This window comes from Haemaphysalis longicornis, unplaced genomic scaffold, assembly GCF_048455015.1.
Source record: "Haemaphysalis longicornis isolate Haplotype H1 unplaced genomic scaffold, Haemaphysalis longicornis Haplotype H1 scaffold_8, whole genome shotgun sequence".
Taxonomy (NCBI): Eukaryota; Metazoa; Arthropoda; class Arachnida; order Ixodida; family Ixodidae; genus Haemaphysalis; species Haemaphysalis longicornis.
The window spans coordinates 175,012,706-175,040,367 of record NW_027526445.1 but is presented as its reverse complement, the minus strand read 5'-3'; positions in this window follow the sequence as shown (position 1 = coordinate 175,040,367).

Here is a 27,662-nt window from a genome sequence, read left to right as displayed (position 1 = left end):
GCTTAACTCGAAGGGCGAAGAATAAATTTCTTTTAATTCTAGACTCCTCCGACGGAGCGCCGTAGATAGACAGATAGACAGATAGACAGATAGGTAGGTAGGTAGGTAGGTGGGTGGGTGGGTGGGTGGGTGGGTAGGCAGGCAGGCAGGCAGGCAGGCAGGCAGGCAGGCAGGTGGGCAGGCAGGCGGGCAGGCGGGGGCTGGCGGGGGCAGGCGGGAGCAGGCGGGCGGGCGGGCGGGCGGGCAGGCAGGCGGGCGGGCGGGCGGGCGGGCAGGCAGGCAGGCAGGCAGGTAGGCAGGCAGGTAGGTAGGTAGGTAGGTAGGTAGGTAGATAGATAGATAGATGCTATATTTGCGGTAAGAGTAAGACCTATAGGTATTCTTCTGCCGGAAGAACCATGGCGATCTAGTGAACAAGAGCCGCGGACTCCAACCACACCCGCTAGTTGGTACGAGGAGGGTTAGCGTAAGGAGGGGGCTGTTGTGCAGCGGGACAGGGGAATGGCCATGCGAGTAAAAGAGGGAAGTCTTGCCTGCTCTCAGGTGCCCCTACTGGGCACGATGGCATCAGCGCTAGAGTGCAATACGAACTAGCGCGCTCCCCTTTGATACATGTGTGGTGAATGCGCTGCCGTGTATATATGTGCCTTGTGCACTGCCGAGTCTTCCTCATCGCCGAGGACGATAACACAACCGCGTTTTACGCTTAAAAGCGAAGCCTAAGAGAAGAGACATGCAGGCCAAATGCAAGTTTCATTCAAAAAATTGCCTCGTGGGAATCATGCTGACCCCACTTTTAACGTAAACTTCCCTCGGATAAGCTACATAATTGGAAAAAAACGAAACGTCCACGCGACTCACTACCTCCTTTTCACACTAGAACCTATGATGTATTATGGGAAGCTGTGCAATTGGCTGTGCTATTTTCTGTGCGATTGGCAAAAGCAAACGCAAGTTAGGCAGGCAATATAAGTTTGCAGAACGAGCGATTTGCGCTTAAAGTAATACATTCATTCCAGTAGGAACGCCGTGGTTAAGATTGACAGTTACGAAATGACATGTAAACATGGAAGTACCAGTGCGTACTTCTGCTGGTACTGCTTGTTATAACTGCACAGTAGTTCGGCGTTTTGTCATTTTCTCACATGAGAATGGCCGATTGGCGTAAGTGACGTCTTACGTGAGCCTTTTTGTGGAGCATACCGAATGATCCCGAAAACGATTATTACCTACTGTAACAAAAATAGGCCAGGTTCAAATACGGTCAGAAACAAAGCGAGGGCGGACAGCAGTGCTGCGCAGTATGGTGGCGCCATCTACGAGCACAGACGGTAAACAAGACGTTCCCAGTCCGGTGCAGACGAAACGGCACACCATCGTTCGCTTGAAAACATGCCCTTCTCACATCATCGGAAACGCCACGAAACACACAATTTTGCGGGAAAATCAAACTTTAAGGCAAATTGATTAATTTCTTAATGAATCATGCATGGCTTGCTGGCAGACAACCGCTGGAGGCACTAGAAAACACCAAATATTTCGAATAAAACAAGCTTGTATTTTAGTCTGCTCGGCCCCTTTAAGCATCCTCTCATTAGTCATTTTCGACTTCATCAGAAAAGCTGCCCCAGCAGCCGGGATTGAAGCCGCCTCCTTGAGCTCAACAGCACAACGCCTCAGACTCCAAGCCCCTGCGACTGGTATAATATTTAGCTGACGTTCGCTTCAGAAGACAAAAAACGATCCCTTCCAGTAAGACGCGCCAACGCCAGGCAGCAAATTCTAACCAAATAACAGCCGCTTTTCTCATAAGCCGCTTCAAGCCATGAACAATAGCGTTCATCATCTCTACAGAAATTACACTCCACTTCCTAAACGCAGTGCTAACAAGGAGCTTAGAATACTTGTAGGACGTCCTTGAGAAGAACGACGTTTATTCAATAACGCCGAATTCAAGGCTCCTTGGCCAACGGGAGAAGAGCCCGATTAAACTGATCTCCATCAACTCTATTATATTCATTCAGGGATTAAATATACGCGAAGCGTCTTGTCGTTACTCTCTGTTCCAGTGCGCGTGGGTGTTCGATAGTATAAGAGCCGCTAACCGGTCTTCTAAGAGCTGTCGACAACAGCGACGAATGGCAAGTGGGCTACCTACGCTGGAAGGGAAGAACGGGCGAAACGTGTACTGCCTCTCACCGGTTCCATCCACGCTACCAATGAGAACGCGGCAAAAAGAAGGCGTGAACAGAAAGAAATAGTGAGTACAAAAGCGGGACACTTCCGAAGGAGGAAACAGCATATCTCCGTTAAAGCTTCGAAGGGGAGGAAAGGAATTTGAGGGAAAGAAGAAGGTAGAGGGCACGAGCTTTCACTTCTGTGCACTAGGGGGACCATCCAACCACCAAAAAAGTCTGCTCCTGAATTATTCACGGCAAAAAAAAGGAAAAAAGAAGGTTTTCACTAACGCTTAGTTTTACCTATTTTTCCCTTCTTTTTTGCTCCTTTCACACTCTATGGCAACGCTTTTCTCTTTCCGCCATTCCCTTTCCCGGCGACGATTCAGGCATCAAAAGAGGCTCGCCGCTGCATGCCACCACGTCGCCCTCTTGCGTCTTCGCTTATTCGTTTTAGGGATCAAAAAGGCTGTAAGGTGGAGGCGAGAGTGCACGTTCAAGCCAGAGTGGAGGATGAAAGCGCCGAAGACAATTGGCGGCGACAAATCAGGGGCAAAAGTACAAAGCAAGCCGCCCTGGCGGCTGGAAGTGGGAAACGCGCTCATGCATAAAGGAGGCGCACTACTAAGCCGGCTGAACGCGACCGAAAAGAACGTGGTACACCGAAAAGTAGAGAAGACGTAATGGAAAAAGCAGGGACGGTGATCGTTGGAGCTACAGGTTTACAGGAACGGTTCATCAAGCGAAGGAGAGGGCGGAGCAGAGAAGACTAAACGGAAAACGAAGAGAAATAGAAGGCGGTTTAGTGGGAGTGAGTAAAACTAACAACTGCACGTGCCGGGCTGCCCGCAGTAATTGCATTACGCATAAGCAGAGGAAAAGAAGTAAGGCAAAAGGCGTACCGGCAGCTCCTAGACGCGAGTGGATGTCGGCCGACGGATCAAACGTACCTACTATTGAATTTACAACTTCCATTTGCATATAGGGCGCATGCTCGATGCGGCCACCATTTTCCTCCTACCTTTTTCCGCCGAGCATTTTTTTCTTGCTGGCTTGAGGCCCCGGTGCGTTATGCGGTTCCACTATTGCTGCTCCCTCTCTGCACCCCCGCGCTGGTCTTGAAGTTGTCCAGAGCCACCCCTCCGGCTTCAGCACCCTCCCCCTCGGCTGTCTATCCTGTCTCAGCACCCCTTCTATTCATATGTGATTCTATCTGCGTTTTCTATGTCTGTGTATTTCCTACCGTGTAAATGCTAGTTAGTTCTTCAAATATGCTCGGCGTCGGTTAGCCATGTTCGACGGGCTTCTCGTAATCAACTGGCAACTCGCATGGGATTGACGTCGGCTTCGTAGCGCGAGGGGCCCATGACTGCGGTACCGACCAGACTAAGCGGTGATCTTTCAAAGCCTCGGTTGGGTGGGTGAAGCCGCGTGACGGCGGTTGCTAGATACCGTGACACCGGATGAGCTACGACCACAAGCCGTGACTCTAGTTATTTAGAACGCATGAGCCCAGTCGTTCTTCCCTCCATAAGTTTAGACCAGGTCTGATGCGCATGATTTGCTCTGAATTTAGTAGGCCGCACCAAAACGTTTCTCCCACGTCCCTCGTACACCGAATCAAGTGTGTTTAGCGCCTTAATCATCCCAGTGGCCACGTTCGCTTGATTTATAAGCGGTATTGGTTCGCTATTGCTCACTTTTGCCCCCTCGCATCGGCATTTCGTCGCCATCCTTTCCATTCCTTCCTCGCTGGCGCCCTTCACTGGCTTTTCGCTCCAACCTACAATGAGAATAAGCGGTGAAGACAGAAACTAAAACTAACAAAAAGTAGACGGGCACATCGCACAAGAAAGGTCGCTTAATCGCTTATGTGAATATGCTTTTTATCTAGCTGAATGATATTTTATGTAATGCGAAGGATTGCACACTGAAGCATGTTTAACTTTGTGTATCCATGAATACTATGCTAGCTTGGTGAGTGAGTTTGCCAGGAACACGTGTGTCATGAACTGCAGGAAAAGCAAACAAACAATAAAAACATGACCTGCGGCTTTGGCCCGTATCTGGTGCGAGGTGGTCCCACAGTTTATTGTTGAGGTGTATCGTTCCCACAGTGTCACAGTGTATCGTTCTCGAGCACTAATAAATATTCCAACCCATGCTCTCGCTTTTAGCAGGAGTTTCCTGAAAGCAGGCAAACACGTCGTGTATTTTTTGCGTCGTCTTGCTGAATATATATAGATTCTTGTCGAGCATCTATTTCTCGGTTCTAAGGATGCAGAATTCACTCACAACTTCTCGCCTATGCCAGGGTATACGTTAGTGCGCTTTCACGAAATACCCCTCATCTGGAAGCAAAAAAGTGCTCTCAGGTAATCGTCTGTACAATCTGACTACACGCGAACACCACAAGGCCGCCTCGTAATCATCCCTCTGTTGCCCTTCCACGCAAGGGGTCAAGCAGGAGCAAAGCCAGGCCGAAAACAAAGCAAGGCCATTCCAGGGTTCCCGCCGCGTCAAAGTAATGTGTCTTGTATTGAGCGAGAGGCATCATGGCAGAGAGAGAAAGAGTACACTTTATTAAAGAAAAGGAGCCAAATGGTCGGTTTCCTCAGTCCAGAACCCCGTTAAAGCGCCGAGCCGCCTCAGTCCGGTGGACCAGTTGAAGTTGATCTTCGAGGCTCGAGCTGGCCAGTTTTTCCTCCCACTCCTCAACCGAAGGGTAGAAATCGCGAAAAGTGTGGAACTGGCACTCCCACGCCATACGGTACAGAGTGCAGGGCGCTCTGCCGAATCGACACTGCGAATCGTATTGCATAGGCCAGACCAAGTGCAGCTTGGTAGGGTGAGCAAAGGAGTTCGTTTACAGGAGATACCAGTAGCGCCCCCTTTTCTTGCTTAGAGAGGGATGTGCACGGGGAGCTCAAGCCGGGCTAGCCTATAGTATTGCGCCACCTCCTGAAATGGTGTTAAGGGGATCGTGGTCTCTAGCCAACTCTCACGGCACTCGGCTGGTTAGACCTCGAGCAGTCTCGTGGCAATGACAGGTGTCCAGACAACCAATAACCTTTTCTTTGGAGGGTTCTGGCTCAAGATCCTCATTGCGGTGTGTGTGATGCGGCCTTGGAGGTAGCTCCTACACAATGACTGAAAATTCGTGATGATTACTTCTGCAGGTGTCTGCGTTATCGCAAGTGCTATAGCTACCTCTTCGGCCTGTAGCGTCGTCACTTTTGTGAGAGTTAGTCTCGTGACGTGGCTGTCTATCTTCGTTACGGTCGCCACCACGGCTCCACGTCTTGCATAATCTGCGGCGTCCATGTAGTAAACTTTTGTGTTGGAGCCATATTTTTCTCTAGGGCACTAACTGGCATCTTTATCTGCTTACGGCCGAGAGCTTCTTGGTGCGGCAAGCACGCCAAGCCTTTTCAGCGCCGGTCACAGGCATAATAACATAGGGTCGGGTCTGCAAGTGACGTGAAGGGGTAATCTTTTTTCGCAGGCACTCGTAATAACCGTCATTCCATTGAAAGCAAGATTGCACCGCATGTATACAAGCAGGGCAGGTTGGGGAAGAAAACGAAGGTTTACCAGGGCACTGCTGAGCGCCAGAAAAGAAACAAATGGAAACACTCTCGAAATACAGTCAGGACATTCGCACACTCACGTTCCATGTCGTTTATTGTGAGCCTGACGCCATGGAACGTGAGTGTGCGAATGTCCTGACTATTTCGAGAGTGTTTCCATCCACTTGACCTGACGTACGAACTTCCGGTGGGGGGCAATTGCGATTTTTAGATATCCGGATTACATTTCGCAATGGTGGTGTCTGCTGGTGCTATGAACCGAGCGCCAAGAAACCCCTTCTACCATACAACCCCGCCCATTCGGAGATTGTGAAAAAGGGAATAGTCACTCTGTGCTTCAAGAATGCCCTTGAAAAGTCATGTCCGCACCTTACTGCCGCCAGCTTCTACGGCCAGGTGGAACGCCTGCAGAGCGCTGGCTACCCGGCGCCGGTGCTCTCCTCCGTTGCAGAAGGGTTACTCGGAGAACTGCTTGGGAAAACTCAGCCTCGTGCTGATCCTATGGAGGGCAGGCAGAAGGTTGCGGTGATCCCCTACATGCACCAACTTTCCCATAACTTGAGGAAAATGGCCCAGCGTTCAAGTGTGAAGGTCGTTTTCTCCGCCCCAAACAAGCTTTTGAAGCTGTGTAGATTGAGCGACCCAGAGGCCGTGCGGGGAAGGCACTGCAACACGAAGCACAGGAAGGCATATGTTGAATGCGTGGAAAGGGTCGTTTACAAAATTACACTCCGCTGCAAAAGATTTTGCGTAGGGCAAACCGGAAGATGTCTGAACGACAGGTTAAGGGAACATGCAAATAAGGTAAACGACGCACTCGAAAAGAAAGTGCTCGATGGATATTTAGTGCAGCACTGCCACACGTGCGGATGTGTGCCGTTCTTTGATAGAACGGCTGTCGTAAAGAAATGCCCAGATCGTATCACACGGGAGATTATTGAAGCTGAATTAATCCACAGGCTTGGGCAAGCATGCGTCAGTTTACCGTCACTAGCCCTTACTGCAAAAGAGTTGGACTTTCTGCGCATGCGCCGTGTATAAAAACCCAGATAAGCGTGAATACTGTGCGTATGTATAGGTGTCTTTTTTTCATTAAAACTGTTGGTTCAGCGCTCGTGTGTGTCAAGTGCTCTCCCCTGTGTCCGTGTGTAAACCGCGCTGTCTTCTCCTAATTTCTGTGGTAGGGTTTCGTTTTCTCCAGTCTTGTCGCAGCCTATCAAGATTCCTTTTCCTGAATTGGTTTCCAAGAAAGAACCTTGCGGCACGAGGAACTGGGATAACGAAGTCGTCATCCTCACTTACTCCACGGCCCCTTTGTATAATTCGCCCCACTAATTGTGCACGTTTGGTTACACGTTTAGACTACATGGAGTGTAGCCGCCTTCGTAACAACGGGCACGCGCAAGTACATAGAAGGCGGCTGAAATTTCTGTTTTGAATTGGACATTGAATATTTTTTATTGTTTTGGTGCAAGAGATGTTTTGGTCACGACAATTCACCCTTTCTTTTTCACTCTCATCTCGAATCCTTTTCACGTGCGAAACTGAGCAAGATGCCACGAGTAGTGGACAGAATTAGGAAGGTTCTATGAGCCGCTAAACACCTACTTACCGCCAGTTTCAACATATCTCCCTCGTTGGCTTGTAAGAGAACCAAACTGCTCCTTTTTAAACGAGGGCAACACACTCAACCCTGCGAATCATCATTCACACTATGAACCGTCGGAAATCTTACAGCTTAAACATGCATCTCACGCATTCTACGTGTCTCAACTTCATTTCTCATTTCCTAAATACTGAGAAGCTGTGGATACTAATAACTCCCGGTATTTCTTGCGTAGTGTGTTAAACTAAGTATATTAATCTAACGAATGGCCCTTTAAAGTAGTTGTTTCATATTGATTAGATTATGACAGATTACATTAGATTATGCGGTGGTCTGCTCCGCGTAAAGACAGGCATACTATCTCTATTCTACTGGGTAATAGAAATGGAAGGAAGCGAGATTTGAAGAAAAACATGCTTGGCATTCCCGCGAAATTTGTCTCACAACGCCAAAGAGAGAAATGTTGTCCTGATGCCAGCGTCAGCTGCTTGGGTTGCTTTGGTAAGAGACCAGTGCTTCCAAATCTTTTCTGCATACGATGTCATCTGCTGTCTCCCAAGCGACATCTGCTGTCTCCCAACCAGTCGCATTCCCTTTCAGTCGCATGCATTCTTTGTGGCTTCATTTTGCGACTGACTCCTCAACCAGCCCTATGCTTCTGCACCCCGTCAAGCTGCCTATCCTGTTGAAGTGTTGATCTAATCAGTCATGTAGCTTTGCAATTCATTTCCAAATACATGAATGTTACGGTCTCTTTCTTTTATGCCATTAAAAACAGTCGTTAACATATTCAGCCCCTGAAGGTTCCGCAATATGTTAACTCATTGCACGGATGTTAGTGCATGGTGCGTGCATAGCTACATTTTTGAGTATCAAAAAATAATTGAGGCAGCACCTATAAAAGCAAGTGATCACCGGAGGTCCAATGAGGCAAAATGTGACGCTGGCTTGACTGTGAGCAGGTCGTCACTACATGCATAACTACGTAACAAAAATCCCATCGTTGCCAATCCACAAGTAACTTCCTTCCGACGTATTCACCTTTCACGCCGACTCTTCGCACCAATTTCCGTCGCTCTCATTGGACGCAGTGGCCCCTTATTGTGTGTACCAATAACACAAAGATCGTAACAGAAGCCGAACCGCGATTTCTCTGCACACGCCAGGGAGTTGGTGAGATCATAAGAGAAGTCATTATTGGCCACCCTTACGCGTCTTTTAAGTGCAGATCACTTTAGTAGCCTGGCTTTTCGTGGTAGCGCGTCCGCTGTCGCGGTCCACTGAAGAGGTATCACGCGGCATCACGCACGGCAACAGGGCCACACGGCGTCACGCTCAAAGAGAAGCTTGGAAACGATACCCGCTCTTCCCTCGATTCAGTCTATCGACGCAGAATAGCATGCTTTGACAAGCGGTTTATATAGCCATAACCATTCGAAACTCCTGAAACGCTGGCAGTTGTCATACATGTCCTCATTATTTAGCACAAAGGAAACTGCAGGTACATTTAAGGCAAAATATATGTAATTAACCGGCAGCCCCCACGTCCATTTTGTTAGGAACGCTCGTTCGGTTGGTTTTTACAACAGTAAGCGAAAAAGTGGCCGCGGTAGACAAAAAACGACGCGTTTAAAACTGCGCAGTGAGGGTCCGGCACGTGCGAGATGAAAGCGAGCACAGAAAGAACAGAACTCCCACTGTGCTATTGGGTGGGAAGTTTGAATTGCATTGGACAAACCCATTGTTCAATTCATCAAGGGAGGAGTGAGACAGAAAGCGGAAGAGCGGGAGGGGTGGTAGCAATAATCGGAAAACAGCCTCAGCCTCACAGCCCCTCTAGCGAATCATAGATAAACACAAACAGGCAATACTCTGGCGAATTACTGCTCTGCCCTTCCAACAGGTTTCACGTGGAGTGAAACTGCTGTAATTTTTTATGCTTTATCACAGGCTGTCTTCTATTAAAAGACAGGTTAGTTAAATTTGCATTTTCCTCGTTTCTGCATTAAGACACAAAGAAACCCATCAACCACTTCTCTGGTTGCGGCCAGACAGGCCGTGGAAGTAGTTAGGTTGCAACGCGCCGCAGTGGACTGCAACACTGCCTATACACGCTAGCGAGCAATGCTTATGGGCAGATGAAAAAAGAAGAGCAGTCGAAAGAAAAAGAGGGGGAGAAACAAAAGAGCAAGAATGAATGGGAGCAGCACCAAAAATGTCTTTGGTCCTCCCTCTGTCGCCCTTAAAATCCACCCCGGAGTACAGGTTGCGCCCATGCAGCGAGCGTTCTGGTGTTCTCCGCTCGGGAGTCTCGAGTTGCCCTCTGTGTGCCTCATTTAAGCGGTCGGCCTCTGGTCATGGAATGAAGGCTACTTGTAACGTGCCAGCGCGAGCCAACCTTGAATTAAATTCTCGCCCCTCTTAAACGACTAGTCGGAGGGGAGAAAAAAAAACAACTTTCGCAAGGCTTGGCCCTTGTGTCGCAGCGGTGAAAATGCATTCATCGTTCAGCCGGCCAGCACGAATGCGACGTTTCATCTTTGTTGTTGGGATAAAAAACTTAAACAGCATGCCCACGTTGTGGCTCTGTTTGTTGTACGCTCTACGTGTTTTACCGCCCACTGTCGTTGTATCGAAACTTCAGCGTGCCCGTGAAAGACTTTCCGAAGCAATGTGGTACGACTGCAGTTGTGACGCGTCACAGTTGTGACGCGTCACGGCGGGCAGTTGTGACGCGTCACCCAGGCATTCTTCCTCGGTGGTGGTTTGTTTCGTTCCGCGGGCAGTGGAGTCGGAAAAAAGCAGGCCGGAGATTTAAAAGGAGAGCGACTCACAATCGCTAATCACAAAAGAACCCCCCGGAGCGAAACGGGGATGCAGGCATTTGAAGCTCGTATTACAATCCGCTGTTCCTAATTGAACCAATTTCCTGAAGTCCGGCCGGGGCTGTCGCTTTAATAAAAGCAGCGAAACGTAGCGGCGGTAGGCGGAAGCTCCGTAAAAAATATGCGGGTAAAGAAGTACTGCGCTGCGTACGAGAACACACCAGAAGGAAAGACAGAAAGAAGGAAAGAGAAAAAGAACGGAAAAGAGTGAGAAAGTAATAAAGAAAGAAAAAACAAAGAAAGAAAGAAAAGAAGGAAAGAAAGGTAGTAAGAAAGGAAGTAAGAAAGAGAAGAATGAAAAGTATCTATCGAAAAATAAATTCACGAACCTAAACAAAAGAAGAGTTGGGCCGGAAGAAGAAAAGAAGAAAAAATAAGGAGAAGATGCCATCGCCATTTCACATTTTTAACGGACTTAGGCGTATACTCCCCTCGTTTACATTCCCTCGGCTACACGAAAATAACACAGTTGGTTTTACTAACCTCGAATCAAACTAATTTCCCAGTTTTTCTTTCCAGAAAGAAAAAGAGAACTTACTCAGCAAACCGCATTACTTGCTACAGATATCCTGGAATCGTAAGCCATCTACGTGCGTCTGTCCAGGCGACATACTTCTTGGGTCAAAATTACATCTATTTCTGGTTGCTACAACAACAGAAAATCCGTGTAAATCACGTGTGAATATTATGGAATGCACATGCCATGGTACTTTAATAAGAAAGGATAAAACCTTAGTGGTACGTTCTATAAATATTAAAGTAGTACGCCTGCAAGACCTATAGGTATGTCTACCATACATCCTTTTATGTCCCTAGCACAAGCATGTTTGTTGAATCTGTGTCTGGTCTACATAATTATGACGTAGGTAGGAAGGACACATATGCTTTAAATCTATGCTCTTTAAAGGTTACTTAGAACCTAGGCCAGTTACGTTGGCAAGGCTGCCATGGTGTTATCGGTGCTGGAATTGGAAATATTAAATCCCCTCTTTTTTTCAGTGCTCGCTGTAAATTTGAACGTACTTTTTACAGTAAAGGTCTTATCAATTCTTTAATGGTGGGCTGCTGTGTTAAGCGATAACCACCCTGACTTGTGCACTCGATTCCACGCACTCATTAACCGTATGCCACATCGCAATGGCCGGGACACAAGGCACAAGTTGAAGCATGTTCACGAAGGTATGACAATGCAAGATGTTTGGGTGGGCACTGGAAGACACTTACCGGCCGGGACCAATTACAGCCGCTGCCCCACACTTTAGTTCCATCGCAAATACGGCCGCTGTCAGGGAAGCCCCAGAGCATCCAACCAGTGGCTCCAGTAAGCAACATAACTGCTGTTCAGTTTGCTCTTCATCGTGCTATGCCAGTGTAGTTTCTTGTTTACCGAGTCCACGTGAGGGCGCGCATCTTGCGCGCCCTTTCTTCGCAAGAGGCGCGCCCTCACGTGGACTCGGCTGGGCTGAGTTTTCTGGTAACGTTCCACGGCGAAACTGAAATGTTAAACAGCTCTGCTGCTAGAGCATATCCGTATCTGGACGAGAACATACGACCATTACAAGGCGCGCGCAAATTCGGGACCTTGAACGCTTCTGCTGGCAGACGTCAGATGACATTTGTGCGCTGACACGTGGCAGAGTTGGCTCCGAATTCTGTCTAATTCAAGACAGCCACTCAAAGAGTGCATGTCAACGTCACTGAAAACGGCGCCCCGCCGTTGTCTAACGTCCAATAGCCAGGACCTGTCTCAACTAGTTCAGCACATTCTTCTGAATGTGCGGGTGAACCGTATACTAGACAAAAACAACGACAGCGAGAAAGTAAAGCAGAAGGAAAATAGAACAAAAAATTGCGAAAAAAAAGCAGTGGTATCGAGGGGAACGTGTTCCTGAGATCGCGACATGAAAAGGCTGAGAGAAAACTGCATAAAGCAGGAAAAACAACGGTACGTTGTTTCGTACCAGATGACAAAATTTTGCTGGTGATCCCTTCTTTCTGTCAGTTAGAAGCTGGCATGGCTTGACTCGGTTACATCTTTCAAACTAGGGCGTGTTGCACATCGATTCCCTCAGCATTCTTGAAAAACTTAAAGCTCCCTTCCGGCACAACCGGGAAACCCTCCTGCCGAGAGGCGCCACGTGCGTCACAGGGATGCGGGCGGGTAATAAAATCACGAAGAACTAAAAAGAAATGTGACCGTGCTAGATTTGCTGGTGCTTTGCTCGCGTTCAGAAAATCTAATCATTCCTATGCCTGTTGTCAGAATACAATATTAGAAGTCAACCGGTTCACATGTCAAACATGTCCTAACAAGGGACAACGGTCATGCACTCGAAAAAGTATCGAAAAATTTGCCGCTAGGCACTACTGGAGGGTACGTGAAACGTATGCAACTGACCAATCACGATAGCACAGGCGGCCCTTCCTGTTTACTTGGGACATCATACCACATGCGATTTATCCTCAATCGAATTTCACCCAAGGAGATTACGCGCTCGTCTTAAAGCAGGCACTGCATTTCACTGCTAAAACGGCTCCGTAACCATGAAAACGTTTTTCTGCGTCATTATCGCAAATAATTAGCTGTTACGATTTTCATACAAAAAACAAAAAGCAGCCCTTTCCTGAAGGCCATTCAACAGCGTCACCACATTCCGCAAAACCCCGTTGAAATAAACTGAAACATCGGCAAGGTTGCCTCCAATATGAAAGTACAATGTGCTGTTTCACTAAGATAATGTACTCGGATGTATGCTAAATGGCCAACTACAGCTATCATGTGTAGTTTGCCGCAGCCTTTTGCACAGCGCCCAAATAGAGTATGAAAAACGTCAAAGTAGGAAGAAAAAAGATTAGCATTCCATCGCTGGAGGGACAAGAATCTCGGGAATACCATATCTCCTTCACTCTAAGCATACGCCCACCTTTTTTGAACCGATGAACTCTGACTGAAGCCGACAGCTTCACTCGGAATAAACTTTGTCGTTTTTTGAGAATACTTGTGGCGACGCCGGCAAGAATGCTTGGGACCAGCTGTGCTCAGAATCTGAAAACATCGGGCACATTTTTGTGGAAATGACGATGGGAATGAAAGGTTACAGCTTGATTATAATGATTTCGCCGCACGTTTCAAACACCCGCAGGTGGTCAAACTTAATCCGGAAACCTCCGCCACGGTGCGCCTTATCGTCTGCGTTGCGTCGGTGTGTTCAAACTTTACAATCAATCAAGCTTGATCATTAATGGACTGCTGGCGCTTTATGGCAGCTACATCACTTGCCTTGACCAGTTCAATAGATAATGTCAAGAAAACATAAGGACGAGAAAACACAGGCCATGCTAGTACAAAACACTGCCTGCCCGCCCGTAAGCGGCAGATCGGAATCAAGAAAAAATACTCAATTTTTCGCTTTCTCAACGGGTTTTGCCTTCCTCAGAAAACACCCGCATGTGTCACCTCATTAGGCTCGTGTGACATCGACAGCTGCACTACGGTTGCTTATGGCCATAATTACCGTCCCAAGCGTAAAGACTTAGTCCTTTCTGTCGGTTCTTTCGCTTTATTTTCTCTTATACGCAGGCGCACCGCCTTACCACGGTTGAAAAAAAACCCCAAGGAGAATGATATAGACATAAAAGCGTAAAAATAGGAGCTTACAAAAATGCACTCGGCTTGAGGAAGTCTGCACGAAATACAGCCCCAACCGAGCGGCGATCATTTCTGAAATGACGACGTTTGCAGCCCGGATTAAAATACAAAAGGTGTCATAAGGGATGACTAAAACAGGCACGCTATTTACACAAAGACCACGCGGATTTCTATACGTTTGAGGGTTTCACGTCAACCAACTTGTCGAACGAAACGTTACGCCGTGCTTCTCGATAATCATTTAAACAGCTGCACAAAACGATGAGGCTCGCATGGTGAAAACTAAGTCGCAGAGACAATATAAAAGCCTTGTGCCTACGTCTCCATTTTTTAACGACATCTAGAGCAAACGTTAGTAAGCAGTTCTTTCTATGGTTTCCAGCACCTTATTTATAACGCGCGGTGCGAAAAGATGTGAGAAGAAAACAAACAACACAAAAATACGTCTTAGCCGGGAGGCACTGTAACGAGCTGGAGGAATTAAACGGCGCTCGCCGTCGACTGTTGTTACGGGTACCTGTATCTGACAGGCAGAGAAGTTTCATTTCGAACAAAGAGGTAATTGTGACGGAGTAGAGGCCGAAAACGTATACACGTATCATCTCACTCCCGAGGCCAGCGGCGCTCAATCAGCGAGACATTAGGGAAACGTTTCTAGGCGCAAACGTAGCTTGACGGGCCCGTGTCCTACGTGAAAAGCGAGGGGCGTGTCCTCCGTAGCACGACAAATTGTCCGCGTTACCGGCACAACGCCGGAAGCGAAGTAAAACGAAAACAGTGCCCACGAGTCCGCGCGTTGCTATTTCAAAACCACTCTGATCGAGTGAGTGCCATCTGTTGTGCATGGCGCTCTGCGTCGCGGACGTGGCACACGCGTATAAATTCGTGCTCATTAGCCCGATGCTTGCAGTTGGGGCTGTCCGTGTTGCCCATCCGTGCGACCTGAATAACGCCTATTCTGCCAGAGGCGTACGTGTCCACCGACGTAGTACAAAGATGAAGAATAGAAAATACCAGGCGAGAACTATGCGGTATACGTCAGTCTACACCTCTGAAAACCTTTTATCGACAAGTCTAAAACGCGACAGTCCTTATCAGGCTCCGGAGCAGTATCCGCTTGAAAAATAAAATATGGGGCTGCTGCTTAGCAAAAATTAACAGAGAACACAAGGAAAAATTCAGTTGGTCCCACCACATTTCTGCTTCTATTATTAGGCCTAATGACAGAGAACCCCTGGCTGAAACCATGTGGTATACGCCAGTCCATAGCTCGTACCGCTTTTTTCCTATACGTCTTTCAGCTATAGACTTTTGACGGTCTGCTGTGCTGTCTGCGCTTCAAATTCAAGTGCCGCGTAGCAGTTTTGAGAAGATTATGACGGAACATGTGGAAGAGCAGTGTTGGCCACTCCATCTCTTTTCTTATACCATTAAGCTTAATGCTACAGAGCCAAAGGCAAAACTATGCGGTATATATTAGTCTACAGCTGTGTCCGCCGTTCATCTTCAAGCCTTTGATGCGATTGCCCTAGTATGGCTGCTGGGAAGCCCAGGCTTGAAATTCAAGTGTCGTACCTGACTTACAAATGCAGCCGGCTTGGCTCGCCTGCTTGCCGTTGAGGTTCCGGCGCCCAGGTCAAATCACTGGAAAGAAGAAGAAGAAGAAAAAAGAAAGGAAAGGCCGGGACGTCAACCAGGTGTAGAGCCCGGTTTGCTACCCTGCACTGGGGGAATGGGGCTCAGGGAATAAAAAGGGGGGAGAAGAGGAAGAGATAGGAGTGGAAAAGCGCGCACTCTAGTCCCGTTTCGGGCACTATAGTCTTTCAAGCAAGTTCGTTTCACTCAGGAAACGTAAAAGGGCTATCGTCGCCTTCTGCGAGGTCGATGATGAAGACCGATGACTTAGAATAGTTTTCACCGTAAATGGTCGATTGTCCAATCGGCTCAGCGCGGTGGCAAGCACGCTCCTCTCCGACGAGTATTCGGGGCAGCGACACAGCACATGTTTTATAGTCTCTTCCGCCCCGCAGGCGTCACAGTGGGCGCTGCTGGCCATCCTGATGAGGAAGGAGTAGGCTTTCGTGAAGGTCACTCCCAACCACAGTCTACAAAGTCAAGTTGACTGGGGTCGAGACAGCCCATACGGAATCCGGCGCTGAAGAAGGGGATCCTGAATATACAGACGGGGATTCGAAAAGTCCGGTCTGTTCCATTGCTGCATGGTAATCTTGCGTGCAAGGGAGCGAAGCGTCCTGGCGGCATCGGTCCTTGAAAGCGGAAGTAGAATGGTGCGGTCGCTCTCATGGCCTGTACGGGCAGCTTCATCCGCCAGCACGTTACCGATGACTCCGCAGTGACCTGGAAGCCACTGGAAAATTACGTCATGGCCGGCTGTGATGGCTTGATGGAATTTTTCTCTTATCTCTGTCACCAGTTGGTGTAGGGGGCCGTAGCGCAAGGCTGCGCGTAAGCTCTGTAAGGCAGCCTTGGAATCCGAAAAGATCGCCCAATTTTGAGGAGTAGCTCCGATGATATGATCAAGAGCCTCACGAATGGCTGCAAGTTCTGTAGCTGTCGAGCTCGTGGTATGGCCAATACGGAATCGAGTTGTTGCAAAATCTGCTGGCACAAAAAATTCACCTGCCGAACTGGATGACGTTACTCAGCCATCTGTGTACACATGTTTCCGGTCGTTGTACTGTTCATGAAGTAACAGCAGCGTAAGCAGTTGAAGGGCCAATGATGACAAGTCGGCTTTTTTTTCGAATTCCCGGGACACTAAGACGAATCTCAGGTTGTGCCAGGCACCAAAATGGGGAGGTCGGTGTTGCCGCAGGGGCGTACATTGAAGGGATTTCAGCCCTGTGCGTTGTGATAATGGCTGAAAAAGTAGATCGTGGTCTACTTTGAGGAAGCTGCGCCAGATGGTGAGAAGGCAGCCTCGTGAGGAGCCTGATGTACAGGCGTAGTGTTTCAGTAGCCACGTACGTTGCTGTTGGGTGTTCCTGTGCGATGCAAATGGTGCCCACTGTTGATGCACAACGCGGCAAACCAAGACACGTGCGCAGAGCCTGCGCTTGGACGCTCTGTATTACCCGGAGGTTAGTGGTACAAGTGTTGGAAATTGCTGGCAAGCTGTAACGCAAGGCGGCTAAAAAAAGTGCGGAGTACAGTTGCAGCATTCCTCTTACCGATATTCCCCACGTCTTTCCAGCAAGAAATCTGAATATCTGGGCAATGGTGGTAAGTTTCTTCTTAAGGAAAGACACATGTGTGCTCCAGGAAATGTCCCTGTCGATGATTACGCCAAGAAATTTGTGATGCCTGGAGTAAGGAACCAACCTCCCATTGATCTTGATGGAATATCGAAACATGGGCTTGCGGGTAAATGCAACCAGCGCGCACTTGTCACCCGAGATACTCAGACCTTGTTGCCGCAGGTAAGATCGCGTTACGTTGGCCGCCTTTTGAAGTCGTGCCCGTAGCTGTGGTCGGTCGGCCCCCGAAGCCCCAAGGCAAATGTCGTCGGCATAAATGGAGACGCAGACATTCTTGGGGAGAGCGTGCACAAGTCTGACGATCGCTAGGTTGAAAAGCGTTGGACTTAGCACCGCACCTTGAGGAACACCACGTTGAACAAAGTGCTGTGATGTCGGGCCATCCTCCGCCATGACATAAACAGATCTTCCGGACAAGAAGCTTTCTATCCATCGGTAAACTCGCCCACCAAGTCCGAAGTGCTCCAGGGCTTCTAGAATAGCCTCATGAACGACGTTGTCATAGGCGCCCTTAACGTCAAGGAAGAAAGCTGCTGAAATGCGTTTGCGACTTTTTTCTTGCTGTGCAAACGTTACCAAGTCCACCACGCAGTCTATGGAGGAACGCCCGCGCCGAAAACCAGCCATAACTTCAGGGTATATATTGTTATGTTCGAGGTACCACTGCAGCCGCGTGAGTATCATTATTTCCATAAGCTTGCATAGGCAGCTGGCCAAGGCAATTGGGTGGTATGATGGAAGGTCGAGCGCCGATTTGCCAGGCTTGAGTAAGGGGACCAGACGGCTTACTTTCCACTCCGGTGGAACGATGCCATCTATCCACGCCTTGTTAAAGATGTCCAAAAGCGTTGGACGTGCTTGAGGACTGAGGTGGCATAGTGTGGAGTAGATTTCATCGGGACCTGGGGATGAGCTACGCCGGCAGGATGCCAGAGCCGCCTCTAACTCTTCCATGGAGAAGAGCACGTCCATGCGTTGATCGCGTGACGTGGGGACTTCACGGATCCTTGCAGACCGATAGCCATCAGTTCTAGAGGCAATCTTCACGCAGAAATCTTCTGCGACTTCTATCTCCAGACGGTTTTCATGTAGTGCCAAAGCCTTGAATGGGTAGCGCTGCTGCACAGGTGTCGCCACGCCACGCACTACTATCCATATAGAAGACAAAGGCTTCCGAGGGTCGAGGGACTCGCAAAATGATTTCCACCGTTGTGCCTGAACCTCAGCGATGCGGCGCTGTATCTTCTTCTGTGTGCTTCTGGCTACCCTTAGGTCGTGTACAGCTTTTGTACGCCGGTACCGTCGCTGAGCTCGCCGTCGAATTGCCCGGAGGCGCTCAAGTTCGGTATCAAACTCTGTCACTTTGGGCGGCATTGTGACAGACAGTACGCGTGGAAGCCTGGGCTGCACTGCCGATAGCAGTTTCAAAGCTTGTGGAAAGGCCCTCACAGCAGGCGTCCTCCATAAGGGATTCAAATTTCGTCCAGTCAGTATGTTTGGACACGTTGGGAGATAAATGGTGCCGGAATCCCTTAATTTTGATGTATGTTGGAATGTGATCCCTGCCGCGGGTTTCAATGTCCGTAAACCATTGGAGATGTCCTGCGAATTGCCTTGAAGCCAAGGTCAGATACAGGCATCTCGCATAGGTCGGGCCGCGGAGAAATGTAGGACTTCCATCATTCAGTACACAGAGCCCATATTCTGACGCGAATGATGCAAGTCTTCGACCCCTGAGGTTCACCTTGGAGCTTCCCCAAAGCAGGTGGTGGGCACTAAAATCACCGGTGAGGATCCAAGGGCCTGGTGTTGTTTCGAAGATATGCTTTAGTCTCTGTCGATCAAGGATAGGTGATGATGATATGTAGGCTCCTAGGAGCGTGAAAGAGAGCTGTCGTTTTTTAACAGTTAAGCATACGTATTGGTTGGTGTCGTGCGGGCGTATCGAATGAACAGTATATGTGAGTTCCCGGCGTATGAACATCATGACTTTGCTACTGGTCCCACCAGTAGATGACTCGATGCCTTCATAGCCGGGCAGTCTTATTGCAGTTGGTAGGTTCTGTTCGCAGATCACGAGAATCGGGAACGGATTATTGAACACAAACTGACGAATATCAGAAATTCGTGGTTTTAGACCTCCGGCATTCCACTGAAAAATGGAAGCTCCACGGACTTCCTGGCGGGATGATGCAGTAGCACGGGCCATGATATTACGCGAGGCCTGCCAGTAGTGGACCCAGGGCATCCAGAACTTCCAGGGCGCTCAAAGCGGTCGGCGTTTTTGAGGTATCCAGAAGCGTACGAATGGCGTTGATCAACGCCCTGAGAACCGCGACAATCTTTACGTCATCCTTCGACAAAGCAGTCGGAGTCTGTTTAGACCTCGGATCTGCCCGTCGGGGCTCCACCGGAGTGACAGGCGGCAGCCTTGGCTGCGGTTCCACTGGTGGCGATGACTTCCTGGCTTCGTTGATCTGTGCAGATGAAGCAGTGGCCGCGCTGTTTGTTGATTCTGCTGGTAGTTCTGGTGGTGGTCGTGTAGGCGGGTCTACCGGCGGTGGTGGAGGCAGTGCCTGTGAAGCCATGGGATTCCCACATGAGTGGTCCTGGCTGTCTTTGACACCAACAGCATTCGACGACCTTCGCCGTCGCGATCGTCGGCGGCGTCGAACTTTCGCAGATGCGTCTTTATGTGACGAGTGATCCTTGACCATCTGTTGCAGAACCTTTCGTTCCTGTATGAGGCGAGGACAGGTCTTCGACGAGGCGTCGTGTGCGCCTCGACAGTTGGCACATTTTAGCACACCTTCGTTGCAGTCTTTGGCATCATGGGACCCAGCGCATTTGGAGCACACAGTACCTCGCCCGCAAACGCTGCTAACATGTCCGATCCTTAGACACTTGCGACACTGGAGTGGTATCGGAACGAAAGGTCGTACTGCGTGACGAAAGTGACCCACCTTCACGTGTGCAGGAATACAATCACCTTGAAACACAAGTTTAACACAGCGTGATTTTCCCAGACGACTAACCTGCTTGATGATCGCACCGCCCGTTGCCGGTTTAATAAGGATGGGCAAATCAGCATCCGGGATAGCGAGGTCCACATCATAGATGACGCCCACAGAAGCGCCCTGGCCTGGAGATAAGTAAGCACGAACCTTCATTTGTCCCAGCATCGTGAGTTGATTTAGTGTTTCAACTGCGTCTCGATGCTCGACGTCAATAGCCAAAATGTTCTTACGATGGTTAATTCTGACCTCCTTAATTTTCCCGGGCAGAATGGCTCCCAAGGAAACAGAAATTGCCTGCCGATTGAGCATCCTGAGGTTGTCATCCTTGGACTCCGGTACGAACAAGACGGTATGAACAGGGGGCCTTCTCGGGGTAGTTACAGTCGATGCGCTCGACGTTGAAGACGCCACAGATGACTGAGAAGCTGCTGCACGCAGCCTCCTGTTCGCCTTCTTCCCGAGCACCAATTCGAAGCCGTCATCAGTGCTGTCGTCGCTGGGTGCAAAGTACAGCTCGGTGTCCTCGGAGCACGCCTCGCTCGGGAGGCAGATTCGCTTCCTTGGCGTGGCACTATCCGACGGCGGGTTACCCGGCGGAGTGTCCGCAGGTTCCACTTCCATCATCTCCGCTAGAAGGGAGCGGCGTCCCGATGAGATGATCGCTAAAAAACGCAAAAAACCGTGAGGACTGACAGAACAGCGATCCGCTAGAGACACACTTCGTCGTCGTCTCCAAATCACTGCCCCATTGCAGTTCAAAGGCCGTTTGTCTTTTATGCTGTGAAACATTATCATTAGTACTTGTCTGCTACGCTGCCTTATGACGGGTGCAGGACTGAGTGCCAATCCCTTTTTTGTGAGTATGTCAGTGAAACCAGACTACCGTGAGTACATGTCTATAGACAGCATTATTGGTATAACCGCAGTGGTTGCTAGGGAACGATTTTTCTCCGTGGCTTCTTGTTGACAGGTCCGTTTGAGGCAACACCGTTCCGCTTATTGTCTAGCTCAGCATTAAAAAAAACTGTGGTTGATTTCTCTGTCATAAGAATCGGCAAAGCACGAAAGTGAAATGTGCAGCGAAATCTGCAGCGAAAGGAGCTTGATTTGCGTGGTGGCGGCTGTCCTGTCGGTGTGCTTGGCGAGCGACGTCCTGCTAACGGGTCTCTCAGGAAAGGTGCGATCATTTCGGTCCAGCTTTGCGGCATTTACTGCAGACGGTTGCGTTGCGACGAGCTCAGCTTGTGGAAAGCGAGAGGTAGAATGTGTAGCTTGAACCGTGCACGCGCGACCGCGTTCAGCATTCCCGTTGGCGTTTCTCTTAGCATCAAATCAGTCGGCGTTCGCGCCATTCGCGCGTTGGCGTCGCTACGATGCAGCTTACGCCAACTGTCGGCGCTTGTTAGCATCATGATGCACCACTTCGCTTCACCTCTCCTAGACGGCAGCACCATCTGCGTGAACGAACCTTTTCTTGCGTGTTCCCTGTGTTCGTTCTGCTGGCGTCATTTCCGCGACGGATATGACGTCATCAAAGTTTTGGTGTGTCTTGGAATACAACATTTTCGTTTTAAAAACTAGCCGCACATCTGCTCACTTCGCTGCAAATGTCGTCGAAAGGCCATAGTCTTCTGCAACTTTGCCAGGCATCTCTTCTTTCGCTTCACCTCTATCCCGCTGTTCCCCTTCCGTTTCGTTCTTCCCACGGTGAGTACGGAGGAGATTTGCTAAAGTCGATTCAATAGTCGCGCGTTCCACTGCTTGCGCGCCATCTATTAGGGCCTTTCGTTACTGCTGAACTTGTAACGCCACCTTGTCGTCCAGGTCTTTGGGTCCTCTTTGGAAGTTTGGGTCAAAATATTGTTTTCAACAGGTATTTCTCATTTGTCATCACAAAAATTAAGCAGGCGCGTATGTTAAATTGTAAGAACAGTGCAAATGCCTCCTACGAATTCACGTTTAGCTGCAATGCGCCTATTCTTTTTTCTAGAAAGTGTGTTCCCAGATTCCAGAAAGTGTGTTTCCTGAAGTGTGTTTTCAGATAGTGTGTTTCCAGAAAATGTGTTTCCAGATTTAGTGGGTTCTTGTCCGAGTTTTCTTGCAACTTTTCGAGAGAAGGCTGAATTGAGGGACAGACAGCCAGACACGCAGACATAAAAACATGCATACAAAGATACAGACCAAAATTTTTGCGTTTACGTTGCAGTCTAACAAAGCCTAACAAAGACTGCCTTCTTTAAAATTTGAGTCTGTTCCTGGATCCTCGTTGTTCTTCGGCGCAATCCTACGCATGAAGTCCTGCTAGCCGAATGCGTGCTCCAGGAGAAACTCCTTCGTAACTGGCCGCTGATCCCCATTCCACGTCTCTATCTCTATTACATCAGGAGAGAGCCTCAAAAAGGAAACTAAAGCTTACTGTGACCTCTGACGCAGGTGTTCGTTATAATCGCCTTATGCTCACTCTCTCTTGCTCGGATGACAAATATTTATCGCCTGAATTAAAGTGGGAAAAAAGAGGAACCCGGAACTTATTTAAACTGTGTACGTGATCGTGCTCAACCGTCAGGCTGCGATGACGTCCCTCAACGAAAGGGCGGAGGCAAACAGCGTAGCACTATATAAGAGCTAATAGCCAATTGTGCGTGGCTGTGAGCTTAGCTCGCACTCGTGACCAACGTCACTTGCCATTGGAGTCACGTCCGCAGGAGGGTAAATCAAAACGCCGTCCTCTTCAGAGACGCTTGTTCGCCATTCGTCATCCAGGCGCGGTTAATTACGGCCCCGCAAGGTCTCTGGGGGCTCAAGGCTAGCACTGTCAGCACGCATACAACACTCTCCAGAATGGAAAGCCTGCGGCTACCTTTGTTGCTGTGCAGGACAAGTTACGGCCTCTTTCTTTATCAGTGGTGACCAAAGCAAGTTACAGTTCATGTAATCCATGTTGGCTGCTGTTTGCCGACAAAAAACCTCAGGAAAAGGTGATGAGATGCCTTCCCCCATCGTTATGTAGGCTCCCAGGGGAATGCCCTGCCACTGCGACTAACTTGACCGTAGGATGGACGTAGCACGTTGCTGCTTCCTTCTTGGATACCCTCCCGGGCTGATGATTGCACTGATGGTTGCACTGGGTTGATGATTGCACTGATGGATACACTGGGTTGATGAATGGCTGATGGTTGCGCTGGGCGGTCACGTGAGTCGTGCCCAATGGCGTGTTTCTCAGCTGCACGTATCCCAAGCGCAATCTGGCGGCTAATTTCGGCGACACTTCGGGCTTCGTTCTAGATTTTCAGAATTGAAAGGGACCCTTCAACACTTTTCTCAACTTTTTTTCTAAATCTTAAATGCTTTCAGAACAAACACATTCAGTACTTAGAATAGGAGGTCGCAAAGTACCTCAGCCACCAAATAACTTACAAGCTGGCTCAAAATATTTATCTCTCTTTCTGAATCTTGGTGTTTTCTAAGCGCGCAAATTACGTCAACAGAGCGATGTAGCGGCCAATGGGCGGCTTCCTTTCTGTTGCAGCAGTGAACACACCCACTGGCCACTTTTACAAAGTTGCCACAGTAGCAAGGCACGAACAGAAGGCGCATCGGCTGCGACGACCAAATCAAGGATAGCCGCTCAGTTGTGGCGATAACTACCGGTTTCACAGTACTTCCTGGAGAGAAAAAAGAAGCGAAAGTATTATCGGAAGTGTTGCCGAGTCCTTTTATGCGCCAATGATGTCAAAAAGTTCACGCATTTTCATGAAGTGAATCATGACGAGTGGGCGAAGCACGGGAGATTGTTCTTACCGTAAATCACCCGCGAGAGTGCTTACTGCTGCTTAAACGATTTTTAACCAAATACAATACAATACAATTTAATCCAGGCCAATTCAATCTATTTCAATCCAATACAATACAATCCAATGCTTCTCGCACATGCGCAGCACAGCTCTCCAGGAGCACTCTCTCTCTTTCTCTCTAATCTTTTGTAAACCTTTGATTGATTGATTGATTGGGAGGTTTAACGCGCCGACGCAACGCAGGCGATGAGGCGCGCCGTAGTGGAGGGCTCCGGATTAATTTTGACCACCTGGGGATCTTTAACGTGCGCCGAAATCTCGTACACACGGGCGTTTTTGCTTTTCGCCTCCATCAGAAAAGCGGCCGCGGCGGCCGGGAATCGAACCCGCGACCTCGTGCTCAGCAGCGTTTTGTAAACCTTTGGTTTTGTTCTTGTTACCTTTTTTTTGTTGTTGTGAACCTTTTGCTCACAGATGTTTCGATTTACACGGTTCTCTGCGTCTCTCTCTCTCTCACTCTCTCTCTCTCTCTCTCTCTCTCTCTCTCTCTCTCTCTCTTTCTACCCTTTTGTGAAACTTTCATTTTCTTCTTGTTAACCTTTCTTGAACCTTTTGTTCACACATCTTTCGATTTACACGGCACTGTGCCGTGAGCACGGACACCGGACGAGCCTCGGCCTTAAAGTTCTTCGCCCCTATAAGCAACCGAACGGGCCAGGCACACAAACCCAGACGCGCACAATCGGCCGCTGCAGTCATAAGCAAGATGTTTTCAAAGGTATTTCCACGGTGTTTTCCAGCGAGATGTTTCCGAAATTCGGGGTTAGTTCATGCATCTAAATAATCGCTCCAATTATTTACCTTATATTTCGCTATAAATCCTGTGTACTGAAAACAAGCTATCTTTACATTAAAGCAAAGCTTTCACGTAGTACCACAATGTTAAATTGACAACGCTAGTGTTTTTGCCCGGACATCATAGCAAGAAAACAAACGGAATCGTTTAAGCTGTGTAAATAGGTATATGTTCACCAAGAAATCGGGCGAAGTTTCACTCTGTGGAGATGCAACTTGCAGCTGTAATTGTTAGGCGATTGTGTTCCAAGGCAGGCCAACAAGGTGAAGTTACTTTGGCGAAGGAAAAGTTGCCACCCACATGGTCCATGGTAAACGTTTTGTCAACTGCGAAATTTCCGTGAGAGCTGTGTAGCTTTTATCTCGCATTTTGTGCGGGTGTGCACTTTTCAAGGTGAAAGTCACATATCTCATCTTTCGTTGAACCCGTGAGACACAGCAAAGTGTTGCGAGGTACAGAGAATCGCTCAGAAAATCAGGGCGTGCCTCGAAAGCGAAACCGCACTGCAGAAGGAGAGTAGACCACTGCTGAATGTACAGTACCAGTTGTCGTGAGAGGTTGCGGTAGTGATTGGGGCGAACAGGAGGCTGCGGACAATGGCGCGGAAGGAGCTTTCGAGGGGGCTGTCCAGGGGGCTGGTCAGACGGGGACTGGAACAGCCGCGAAATTCCACGGAAAGTTCAACGGCACATGAGCAGAAGGTCCAAGTAGGCTTTCATTTTCACCATTTCAAAAAAAAAATCTAACCATCCCCCATGGTTCGCCTGCTGAAATGAAGAAATGAAAATTGTGACACCAACCCTCTTCAACGAAACTCTCAGTTAAGGTTTCAAAATAAAAGAAAGGTTGGGGCAGCTTCGCACCAACGACGCGCAGACTGGACAAACAGCGAAGCTGCTGGCCCCGTGGCGTATTATTGCTTCGGTTAAATTTATTCGCGGTTACGCTTGGAGATAGTGCTGCTGAAACCAAGGACGCGGGTTTGATGCCGGCCGCGGTGGCTTCTTTTCTGAAGGAGGCCAAAAGCAACTACAAATACACATATATTTTTTTGAGCGCACGGCGGCCCGCCGGCTGAGCCCTGCTATCTCCCATCGTGCGCCAGTCGACCTTCTTTTATGCCGTGTGTTCTCCGAGTAGAGTCAAACCCGGCTGCAAGGCTAGCGCTTTACGTTACTGGAAGCTGGGCCAGAGTAGAGTTAAACCCTGCTGGGACGCCTGGCCAGGATACAAGCGTGTTCTTCCTTGACGCGCTCCTCTCGCGCTCTCTTCTATCCAGAAGGCACCACGTTGGCGTTTTGTAGCGCGAGCTACACTGGCCGAGGTTGAGCAGTTTCGCGTGGCTCCTTGAGAGCCGTGCTGCGCACGCGCGAGGAGCAGTGACGTCACACGGCGCACAGAACGTTTCTCGCTTCCCGGCGTCTCTAACACACCCCACGCGCCCAGCGTCTTCGCCGACCTCCGTTCCGCACGAGGCTGCACGGTCCACTTGATGATCATGCGACGGGTGGCCGGGTGTGCAACCGATGGCTCGTGCGTAGCAGAAACACCGGCGTGCGCCTGTGGAACCAGCTTAGCTCTGGGGCGATTGGTGACGCTGCGCCGGAGCCGCTTGATAAATACACACGTGTCACCTAATGCGTATACCGTGTGTGTGTCATTTAAGAAGCAGTAAGCATGTAAGCTAATCCTAGACAACCAGGAAAGCTAAGAATAACCAGCTGAACCTTAGCTGATGCTACGTATGTCATGGCATAGCCGAGCTAAGGCACTGCTAATTTGTTTTGTAGGTTTGTTAGTTGCTGACGCCACCAGACCATGCTCATGTTTAAATTGTTCCGCGGTTAAACAAGTCAATACATCTGGTTACATACAAGAATTTTCTGGCTTCGCAGATGAAAGGCAAACTTCACATCCTATTGCAGTATTTAATGTCTTTTGATCAGTTGCACTTGCAAATTAAGGCACGTCCGCGGACGCTAATACCGCCGCTTCCTGAATACGTTTACACAATACTAATCATAAGGTCGACCGTTTCGTTCCGGTCCGCGGAAGCGATTTTTACGTTCGGTGAGTAAAACAAATGTGCCTGCGGGGAGGATAGTCGCCCGGATATAAAATAAATAGTGATAATAAACGCTTTACGTGTAGGTATTAACAACGTATTCCTCATAGCTTGTGTGTTCTTGATGTGTTCCGGCAGGAGAGGTACACAAAAATAGGGTATTCTGGCAACTTTATCTTTGATGAGCCCCTTTCACAAAGATTCAGGGAAAATTACAGAGCGAACGGGACCCTGATCATAACCTCATTTTGCGATTAGTGTAGAGAGGCCAAGACTTCCTACCTAGTTTCACAAAAATCCCGATTCTTTAAGCTGCGTAGGCTCAATGGGTGAATTGGAATAAATATAAGGGCGATATATCGATCCCCTTGTTTGTGTCCCAGGTTTTAGGACGACAGGTGCGAGTACTTGCGAAGGTAGTCGAAATGCTGATGTAGATGGGCTCATTTGAACACTGTGAGAAATGACATGTCGGTAAATTCTCCGCCAGGCTAAGGAAACATACTCCATTATTTCACGAACTTATACCCAACCAAAGTAACACCTGCCGCGCTGAAGAGCGCATTTCCTGTAGTATACAACGCGCATATCGAGTTTACAGTCTTTACAAAGGGGTGTATCTGTCGACGTAGGAGTTCGCATTCATGAGTGGACGTCATTCACGTCTCGTATTGCTGGTCTACTGCGCGCCGGAGGAGGTATTTCAAAGTAAACTCAGTTCCGCACCAATTTTTCGATCCCCAAT